This window comes from Neofelis nebulosa, chromosome 6 (genome assembly GCF_028018385.1).
Source record: "Neofelis nebulosa isolate mNeoNeb1 chromosome 6, mNeoNeb1.pri, whole genome shotgun sequence".
NCBI classification, from domain to species: domain Eukaryota; kingdom Metazoa; phylum Chordata; class Mammalia; order Carnivora; family Felidae; genus Neofelis; species Neofelis nebulosa.
The window spans coordinates 35,837,296-35,848,103 of NC_080787.1; the positions used below are offsets into that span (position 1 = coordinate 35,837,296).

Below are 10,808 nucleotides of genomic sequence, written 5' to 3' on the forward strand. Positions count from 1 at the left end.
TAAGAAATGACAATTTGATCCCTGCATGCAGCCCTTTGGGCTATATTCTCCAAAATTGGACAATGTTTAGTTATGAATCTATGAAAAGGAAAAAGATGATCTTTTGCAACAATGCTGGGCCACAATATTCATTAGACTCTGGAAAAAAATAGCCAATTAATGGATCCCCAAAGTGTAATACCATCTTGCAATTAGATTTGCTTTGTAAAAGGGAAGGTAAGTCTTTTTTTTGCTTTTGTATCAAAATAAGCCAGCTCAGAGAAGATGTAAAATTCTACTCCAACAAACCAGTGACAATAAAAAGACTGTGTTGCCTGATCCTCACCAGGGAGAGGAGGATGATTTATTGATTACTTGAATTAAACTCCTGTACAGCTCTTCCACCCTATGGGGGCACTGAAGCTACTGTCCCTTCTCAGCAGCCCCAGTCCCAACAGCCTGAGCCCCTACAGGGCCCTAAACCAGGACCCTCAGCCTTAGGGGGTCAACAGGTAGGAATGGTCTCCCCTTCTCATACCCTGACTCAATTTGTTCAGGGAGCCACTCGTTCCCAGGGAAGACAAAATCTGCCAAGGCAAGTCCCAATTGGAGGCTTAGATGCGGTGGGGATAACCTATAGGAATGATTTGGGTCCACTCTTCACTTGAAATTTTTTTTAATGTTTATTTGTTTTGAGAGAGAGAAAGGGAGAGCACAAAGAGAGGGACAGAGAGAAAGGGAAACAGAGAATCCCAAGGAGGCTCCGAGCTTTCAGCACAGAGCCCGACACAGGGCTCAAACTCACAAACCGTGAGATGATGACCTGAGCTGAAATCAAGTGTTGGACACTTAACTGACTGAGCTACCCAGGCACCCCTGAATTTGTTTAATTGGAAAAACAGCATGCCTACTTACAGAGATGACCCCAAGAGGATGGAAAATCTGTTCCCATCTATTTTTGTCACCCACAACCCCACTTGGACAGGTGTACAAAATTTGTTAAATATTCCCTCATTTCTGAGGAATGCCACATGATGCTAGGAAAGGCTAGGGAAGAAGTTAACTGGCTACATGCTCAAACTCTAATAACTTCCTAAGAGCTAATGCCATACTGCCCACTCCTACTGTGGATCCCAACTGGAACATCAAGGTGGAGACTGAGGTAAGCTTGAACACTATCACGGTGATATTTTAGGTGGATTAAGAAAAGGGGTCCCGGGGCGCCTGGGTGGCGCAGTCGGTTAAGCGTCCGACTTCAGCCAGGTCACGATCTCGCGGTCCGTGAGTTCGAGCCCCGCGTCAGGCTCTGGGCTGATGGCTCGGAGCCTGGAGCCTGTTTCCGATTCTGTGTCTCCCTCTCTCTCTGCCCCTCCCCCGTTCATGCTCTGTCTCTCTCTGTCCCAAAAATAAATAAAAAACGTTGAAAAAAAAAATTTTAAAAAGAAAAGGGGTCCCTACTCTGTGCAAAAGATTTTTTTTATTTTGGTGTAGTCCCAATAGTTTAATTTTACTTTTGTTTCCCTTGCCCGAGGAAAACATATCTAGAAAAATGTTTCTATGTCTGACGTCAAAGAAATTACTGCCTCTGTTTTCTTCATGTCTTATGGTTTCAGGTGTCACATTTAGGTCTTTAATCCATTTTGAGTTGTTTTTGTACAGTATAAGAAGGTGGGGGCACCTGGCTGGCTCAGTCGGTGGAGCATGTGACTCTTGATCTCGTGGGGAGTTCAAGCCCCACGTTGGGTGTAGAGATTACTTAAAAATAAAATCTTAAATAAAAAGAGGGGTGCCTGGGTGGCTCAGTCAGTTAAGCATCCAACTCTTAATTTTGGCTCAGGTTATGATCTCACAGTCGTAGGATCAAGCCCTGTGTTGGGCTCTGTGCTGACAACCCACAGCCTACTTAGAATTCTCTCTCCCTCCCTTTCTCTCTCTCTCTCTCTCTCTCTCTCTCTCTCTCTGCCCCTCCCCAGTTCATTCTCTCTCTCTCTCAAAATAAATAAATAAACTTAAAAAAAAAAAAAGGAAGAAAGCATAAATGGAATGAAGACCCTTCAGACTTTCTTGAAAGAATTTTTGAGATCCTGGGTCAACGTAGCCATGGCGGCTGTGTCCTTTCCACTTGTGTCCGCCGACTGCCTGTGGCCTTTGTGCCACTGCCCCAGGTCCCCATGCTGGCCGCAGTCCGGCTGCTCAGCAACACCCTGTACCCGCAGGGGCCCAGGGGAGGCCTAGGTTTCCGTGTCCTGCCTTGATGCCCTGCCTCAGTGCTCACACAGGTTCCAATAACACAGTTGTGCCGCCAGTAGAGTGATGCGCCCACTTTGACATTAGAGGGAAATCAAGGACCGTGTTCTTTACATCTGAAACTCTATGACAAAATCGACCCTGAAAAGCTCTCGGTAAATTCCCACTTTACGAAAGACCTGGGCTTAGACAGTTTGGACCCAGTGGAGATTATCATGGCCATGGAGAACAAATTTGGGTTTGAAATCCCTGATACAGATGCTGAGAAGTTAATGTGGCCACAAGAAATCGTAGATTACATTGCAGATGAGAAGGATGTTTATGAACAAAATATCAGACCCCGTTTTTTCACTGAGAGAAGACTCAGAAGATGCTGGCAAGTGTCTGGAAGTGAGAACGCATTTTGGCATTATTGCTGCCTTTGACATAGTAATTCTGTTTAGACTTGTATTTAAATTGCCTGTTTTGCCCTTTGAAAATAAATCTATTAAAAAAAAAAGAATTTTTGAAAACATTCAATATGATGTTTTTTGGGCAAAATGCCCCAGCCATTCAAAAGAAACTCCAAAGGCTGGAGATGCATTAGGAATATCTGTGTCACAATTGGTTGAGGTTGCTTTAAAGTTTTTAACAGCAGAGACCAAGTGCAAGAAAGAAAAGAGCATTAGAAAATGAAATAGCAGGCTACCTTGCTGGCTGTTGCCCTAATTCAAGGGAAGCCAAGACCAGACTGAGGACCACGGAACAGGTCGAGGTCTACCCCAGAGAAGAAATTTGAGTTCCTTGGACCCTAAAGGATGCCCCAATTTGGGGCTTCAACAGTGTGCCTATTGCAAAGAAGAGGGCCATTGGAAAGAGGAATGCCCCAAGCTCACAAGGTATCTTGAAGAGACAGAGCAACAAACCGCCTGTCAGATGCCCGAATTGGCTGGTGACCAAGAATGAAGGGGCCCAGGGGTTCCTTTGAAACTTGGAAACCTGGGGGCGCCTGGGTGGCTCAGTTGGTTAAGCGGCCGACTTCGGCTCAGGTCATGATCTCACGGTCCGTGAGTTCGAGCCCCACGTCTGGCTCTGTGCTGACAGCTCAGAGCCTGGAGCCTGTTTCAGATTCTGTGTCTCCCTCTCTCTGACCCTCCCCCGTTCATGCTCGGTCTCTCTCTGTCTCAAAAATAAATAAACGTTAAAAAAAAAAAAAAAAAGAAACTTGGAAACCTGTCATCATTTCCCATGAGGAACCCTGGGTAACAATGGAGGTAGAAAAACAAATTTTCAGACTTGTTGATTGATACTGGGGCCACATATTCAGTACTGAACTCCTGGCTCTCTCTGCTACCAAATCAAGCCATGGCTATAACGCGAGTCTCTTACTAAACCTTCTTACAACCACTAGCCTGTCAAATGGGGCAAACTCACCTTAAACGTAGCTTTTTGTATATGCCTGAATGTCCCCCTTTTACTGGGATGCGACCTATTAACTAAATTGAATGCTGAATCTACTTTAGCACCTGCACATCGATGTAAAAGTACCACCAGAGCAAGCTTGTGCCTTTCAAGCAGAGGTACCACATCAAGGTGGAGAAGTCCTATAAGAGCTGCCTGAAGAAGTTATCCAAAAGATAAGAATCAGATGTTTGGATGGATGGGAAGCTGGGGCGAGCAAAATCAGTGACACTTGTGTATGTTAAATTTTGTGATGGGGTAAAGATTCTGAACTTCAGTACCTATCAAAGGAACAAGCCAAAAGGGGGCGTTCAGCCCATTCTCTGTGCCTTCTTGGAATTTGGTCTCATCAGCCCTTGCTAATCCCCATACAATTCACCTATTTTCCTTCTACAAAAATCAGGCATCCAAGACTGTTCACTTTGTGCAAGATTAAAGGGCCATGAACCAGACTGTGGAATATATCCACTCGGTGCTACCCAATCTGTATACTCTCTTAAGAACCTCTCTCTCTCCCCCATCTCTCTCTGCCCCTCCCACTCTCTTCCCTCTCAAAATAAATAAATAAACTTAAAAAAAAGTTTCTTAAAAAAAAAAAGGCGGAACTCAATGCCCTAACAAGGGCCCTTCATTTAGGTAAAGGAAAAAGGATAACTATACATACTGATTCTAAATACACTTTCTCAGTGATTCATGCACATGGTACCTTATTGAAAGAAAAAGGATTGTTAACTATAGGAAATAAAGAAATTAGACACACCCAAAAAGTTCTAAACTTAATAATTGCAGTAATGAAACTGAAAGAACGAGCAGTAAGTAGTTCATTGTCCAGGGCATCAGAAGCCAAGTAATTATATAGCTCAAGGAAATAATCAGGCTGATCAGGCCACCGACCTGGTAGCCCATATGAGGACTCCAAACCCTCTATGATGCCTTTAGTGGCAGACATAGACTTAACTAAATACCAACCAAAATATTCCTTGTAAGACCTAAGAAAAGCTAGGGAATGGGGGTTTGGGCAAAATGCCGGCATGAAAGTCAGCTGGAAATATAATGAAAAAGGAATATTCCTTATTCCAGAACATATTATGGAAGAAATAGTTATATTCACTAAAGCACCCATCATGGATGAGATGCTACTCTTCAGTGGATCCAAAGGTAAATTGTGGGCCCCAAACTCCAGATAATTATCCAAAAGATAAGACTAGAAATGTGAAGTTTTGTGCTAAGGACACTCCTAGGACTGGGCCCCACCAGTTCTAAAACTTGGGGGTGCTGACTGGCTCAGTCAGTAGAGCATCCCAGTCTTGATCTTGGGATTGTGAGTTTGTTGGGTGGACATTACTTTAAATACATATATACATTGGGGCGCCTGGGTGGCTCAGTCGGTTGAGTGTCCGACTTCGGCTCAGGTCATGATCTCGCAGTCCGTGAGTTCGAGCCCCACGTCAGGCTCTGTGCTGACAGCCCAGAGCCTGGAGCCTGCTTCCGATTCTGTGTCTCCCTCTCACTGCCCCTTCCCCAGCTCATACTCTGTCTCTCTCTTTCAAAAACAAATTAACATTAAAAATAAATAAATAAATTACATACATACATACAAACATACAACTTAGAGGCAATGAACCTGGAGAGGACCAGCAGATATTCTTCACCATTATGCAGAGAGTAACAGATAATTTTCAATATTTGCTAATATTTGTTGAACTTTAGAAGTTGAGGCCTTTCTATGACATTCAGAGAAGGCCTCAGAAGTTGTCAAAACACATTTTTTTAAAAGTATGTATTTATTTAATCTCTACACCCAACGTGAGGTTTGAACTCATGCCCCCTAGATCAAGAGTCACATGCTAGCATGTATGGCTGTGAGTGAGCCAGCCAGGTGCCCCCTGTCAATACACTTTTAAACAAAATCATACCTAGGTCTGGATCACCACTGACAATTCAGAGTGACAATGGAGCAGCATTTGTGGCAAAAGTCACACAAGCAGTGTCCAATGCCTTAGGCTTTCAATGGAAATTACGTGTTTCCTAGAGACCCCAATAGACTGGGAAAACGGAAAAAATAAACCACACATTTTAAAAGACTTTATCAGAGGTCTGCCAAGAAACCATCTTAACTTGGGAAAAAGTCTTGTCAGTTGCCCTACTTTGGGTAAGAGTGGCCCCTAGAAGTAGGCATGATTTAAGCCACTATGGAATGTTACATGGAAGACCCTTTCTACACTCTTTTCATGGCTTAGGAGTTCCTGATGTTGCTCACATTAAGCAATTGGATACTATCAGGTATGTCCCAGCTTTAGGAAATACTCTAACTGCTGTACAGATTTACTTCCAGCAGTTCGATGTATCCCACAGATGTGCCCTTATACCACCCGAACCCTGGAGACGTGGGGTTGTTAAAACCTGAGAGAGCAAGCACCCGAAGGACCAGCTCCATCCTCAATGGATGGGACCTTAGCGGGTGGTGTTGACCACCCATTCTTCAGTGAAACTGAAGGGAAATTCAGCTGCAGATTCCCACACTCCCATTGAACTGGTTCCACAGGAATCCACAGGTCCCCCACACTCTGCCAGCAAGGAGAACATAGAGGAGAACCTTACTACCAGCAAGCTTCTGACAGACCTGAAATTGCTGCTTAGAAGAACTGGTCTGAGAAACCAATCAATAAGGAACAAATAGCCTGTGACCTGCTAATAGCTTATATGCTATGAATGTTATTCCTTTTTCCCTTCCATCTTTCTATTGTTCACAGCCTCTTAAGCTTGAAACAACAGTTCCATGATTAGGATTTTTCAAACGTTGGCCAAGGTTGGCAATCTTTTTCACTGCTCGATATGTTGCCCTAAGTCCCACTCAGTACATGACCACAGCAACCCAGTAGTAATGCCTATAACCAATCTTGCTCTGGTCATTAACTTTTTAATACATCTAAATCAACACACTCCATTAGCTTATAGAGTCAGGTTAATCAGGCCTGGCTCCCTCACTGCTCCCATCCCTTGTTTCTTCTTACCTATCCCAAAGCATGAGTATCTCACATTCAATGACTGGAACTCACCACAAGAAGCTTGCAGTTCCACTTATGCTTAAAATATAACCAGAACAATTATTCACCTCTTGTAAAATTAATTGAAACTTTTTCCTTTCACCACCTTCCAGAGACTTTTGGGAAATACGCTGTTTTCACAATAGTTACTCATCTTTTTCTACTCTTCTCTATGCAATACTGAGAACAGAAAGAACTTGGCAATATGCACCCCCCCCCCCGGCCATTTCTCCCTGAATGCCCTCTTACCAGTTACACTAACCTTAACCATACTTCTTATTTCAAACAATACCTTCAGTGACCCTGCAAAAATGAAAGTCCTGACTCCCATAAATTAACAGGAGTGCTATGTGTATCCCCAGGTTATTTGTGTGTGTGTGTGTGTGTGTGTGTGTGTGTGTGTGTGTGTGTCACGGTTTCCCCTGGAGATAATGGTTGAATGGCTGGAGCATGGGAGGTATGTCTTTTAGGACTTTCGGTCACCTCTTACTCCATATATAATTCCAATGAAGTCAGTCATTGGACCAGTTCTCTCAAATTGTTCTATAGGTGAAAAAGAGAAGCCACAAGATACTCTGATTATCCTCCCCCAAATCAGGAAGATGTAATTCGGTACTTGTTTGAGAGAACCTTATTGCTATGGCGGGGAGTGGCCTTGCATGAACATATGATTGAAACGTTTCAATAACTTTAGGAATCCTATCAAATGAAACTGTCCAAGCCACACCAGCCCAATAAGAAGCCTTAGACCCTTTGGCAACAGTAATCTTAGATAACAGAATTGCTTTAGATTATATTTTAGCAAAACAGAAGGTGTTTATATGGTGGCTAATTCATCATGCTGTACATGTACTAATACCTCCATGGAAATTGAAGTTCATCTTGACAAAATAGGACAAGTTACTTGGCTACAACAAATCTGCCTTAAAGCCCTAGACTCAGATTTTGACTGTTTTTCAGGGTTATTTTCGCAGAACTCCCAAGGAATTAGATCAGTTTTACAAGGATTACTCAGATGTGGATTATCCATATTTATTTTTATTGTTTTTATTTTTTTTTATTTTTAAGTAGGCTCCACACCAAGCATGGAGCTCAACTCAGAACTTGAACTCATGACCCTGAGATTAAGAGTTGGACACTAGGGGGGCACCGGGGTGGCTCAGTCGGTTGAGCGTCGGACTTCAGCTCAGGTCACGATCTCACGGTTCGTGAGTTCGAGCCCCGCATCAGGCTCTGGGCTGATGGCTCAGAGCCTGGAGCCTGCTTCCGATTCTGTGTCTCCCTCTCTCTCTGCCCCTCCCCCATTCATGCTCTGTCTCCGTCTCAAAAATAAATAAACATTAAAAAAAAAAAAAAAGAGTTGGACACTAGGGGCACCTGGGTGGCTCTGTCGGTTAAGTGTCTGGTTTGGTTTCAGCTCAGATCATGATCTCATGATTTGTGGGTTTGAGCTCCCCTTTGGGCTCTGTGCTGACAGTGCAGAGCTTGCTTGGGATTTTCTCTCTGCCTGTCCCCTTCTCACTCCCTATCTCTCTTTCTCTCTCAAAATAAATAAATATTCCATAGGAATCTATCCCCAAAACCAAGATCACACTTTACCCGCTGTATGTTAGCCAATTTGACAATAAAAAATAAAAATAAAAATAAGTAAATATTAAAAAAAACCCCAAAAAAACAGGGGCGCCTGGGTGGCTCAGTCGGTTAAGCATCCGACTTTGGCTCAGGTCATGATCTCGCGGTTCGTGGGTTTGAGCTCCGCATCGGGTTCTGTGCTCACGGCTCAGAGCCTGGAGCCTACTTCTCTGCTCCTCCCCTGCTCATGCTGTATCTCTGTCTCTCAAAAATAAATAAACGTTAAAAAAAAAAAGGAAAAAAAAAAAGAGTCAGACGCTTAACCGACCGAGTCACCTGGGGACTCCAGATTATCCATATTTCTAATTCTTTGCTACTTAATCATAAACTATGGTATAACATGTTGTACAAGAACTATTAACCAAAGTACAAACATTTTGGTAATGCAGAATGTTGGATTTCAACCTGAAACTAAGGGATATTTCAAATAAATGCAAAAGGTTTCCTTCTTCTAACCCTGATCTCTGCCCCATTTTAGCAAGAAGTAGCTAGAGCGGTTCTCATCCCAATTCCCTTGAGAGTGAGGAATGGTCAAAAGATAGTATTGAAACCAGTAACCAAAGGGATAATGGGACTCGTAAGTGCAACTGTTAGACTCTCTTAGATTCTTATTTCTTCTTCCTATTTGGTGGCCTCCAAATAGAGGGTTTTGGTTTGGCTCTCTTAGCCTTTTTTTTCTTGCCTGATTAATAAAAGTTTGACTAGGAAGCCATTTGGCCATTTGGTTCAGCCTGTGGAATTCTGACTTTTAGGGAGGAGCTAGCACTCTCAAAGGTTCTCTGGGCTTCATTTGGTTTGTTTGTTGCTGCAGGTTTTGGTATCTTTAAATAAAACTGGCCATGTTCTTTTCTTTTTTCTTTTGTTTTGGTTTTTTGTTTTGTTTTTTTTTTAGAGAGAGAGAGAGAGGTAGAGAGAGAGAGCGAGCAAATCTTAAGCAGGCTCCATGCTCAATGCAGAGCCTGATTTGGGGCCGGATCCCATGGCCCTGGGATCATGACCTGAGCTGAAATCAAGAGTCTGACACTCAACTGACTGAGGTACGCAGGTGCCCCTTTTTCTTTTTTAAAAATATTTTTATATTATTTCTTGTTTTAGAGACAGTGCATGAGCAGGGAAGAGGGGCAGAGAGAGAGAGAGAGAGAGAGAGAGAGAGCGAATCTTAAGCAGACTTCACGCTTGGCAAGGAGCCCAGTGCGAAGCTCCCTCCCACCACCCTGGGATCATGACCTGAGCCAGAATCGAGAGCTGGATGCTCAACTGACTGAGCTACCCAGGCACCCCAAAACCAGCCATGTTCTCATTGGAAGATGGGAAATGAGAATTCGATTCCCACATGTAGCCCTTTGGGCTATATTCTCTAAAACTGGGCAATGTTTAGTTATGAACCTATGAAAAGGGAAAAGATTATCTTTTTTTTGCAATACTTGTTGGCCATAATACTCTTTAGACTCTGGAGAAAAAAGGCCTGAAAATTGATCCTTGAATTATAATACCATCTTGCAATTAGATTTGTTTTGTAAAAGGGAGATGTTTGGAAATTGGGTTTTTAATGTCCTTTCCATAAAAATTAGTAAAGCAAAGACTATAAGATTCTGTTTGCGTCTTGGTTATGTATCTCTGTGTGTTCCTATATGTTGTAAATGTGAGATATTTTTTCTACCTCTGAATGGTATTGCTAAAATTAATTTGTAAAAGAGCTCTATTTAGCTGGTTTAAAGACAAGTGCTTGTAAGAATTAGGCATTCTAAAACTCAGAAAGATAGAAAGTAACCCAGGGCACCTGGGTGGATCAGTTGGTTAAGCATTTTTTTTTTTTTAAGATGTTGTTTTTAATGTTTATTTGTTTTTGAGAGACAGAGCGTGAGTGGGGGAGGGGCAGAGAGAGAGAGAAGCACAGAATCCAAAGCAGGCTCCAGGCTCTGAGCTGTCAGCACAGAGCCCAATGTGGGGCTCAAACTCAGAGCAGTGAGATCATGACCAGAGCTGAAGTGGGATGCTTAACCAACTGAGCCACCCAGGCACCCCTAAGCATCTGACTTTCACTCAGGTCATGATCTCATGGTTCATGAGTTTGAGCCCCACTTCAGGTGAGCTCATGCCCCACTTTGGATGAGCCCTGCTTCTCTGTCTCTCTCCCTCTCTCACTCTGCCCCTCGCTCACTTGTGCCCTCTCTCTCTCTCTCAAAAACAAAACAAAACCAACTAACCAACCAACCAAACAACTAGCCCAAATGTTTTTCAAGTTCATGTGATCTGGGAAAATATCTGTTATTAAAGCTAACTTGAGGTTGTTAGTTTAATTAGACATATCTTTAGGGTTATCCACATTAAATATAAAACTTTTATGCTGCTGTATTTACTGAAAGTCAAATAAAGTTCATGTTATCTCCATTGCAACATTTGTCAGAAAAGAAAAAAAACACTTAGAATCATGATTGACTTTGTCTAATGCATCACAAAGTT

At 42.9% G+C, this 10,808-nt stretch overlaps 1 pseudogene; it reads left to right on the forward strand.

Annotated features, from left to right (window-relative positions):
* Positions 1-2,728, forward strand: part of LOC131515390 (acyl carrier protein, mitochondrial-like) — a 3,270-nt pseudogene extending 542 nt beyond the window's left edge.
* The last annotated feature ends 8,080 nt before the right edge of the window (positions 2,729-10,808 follow it).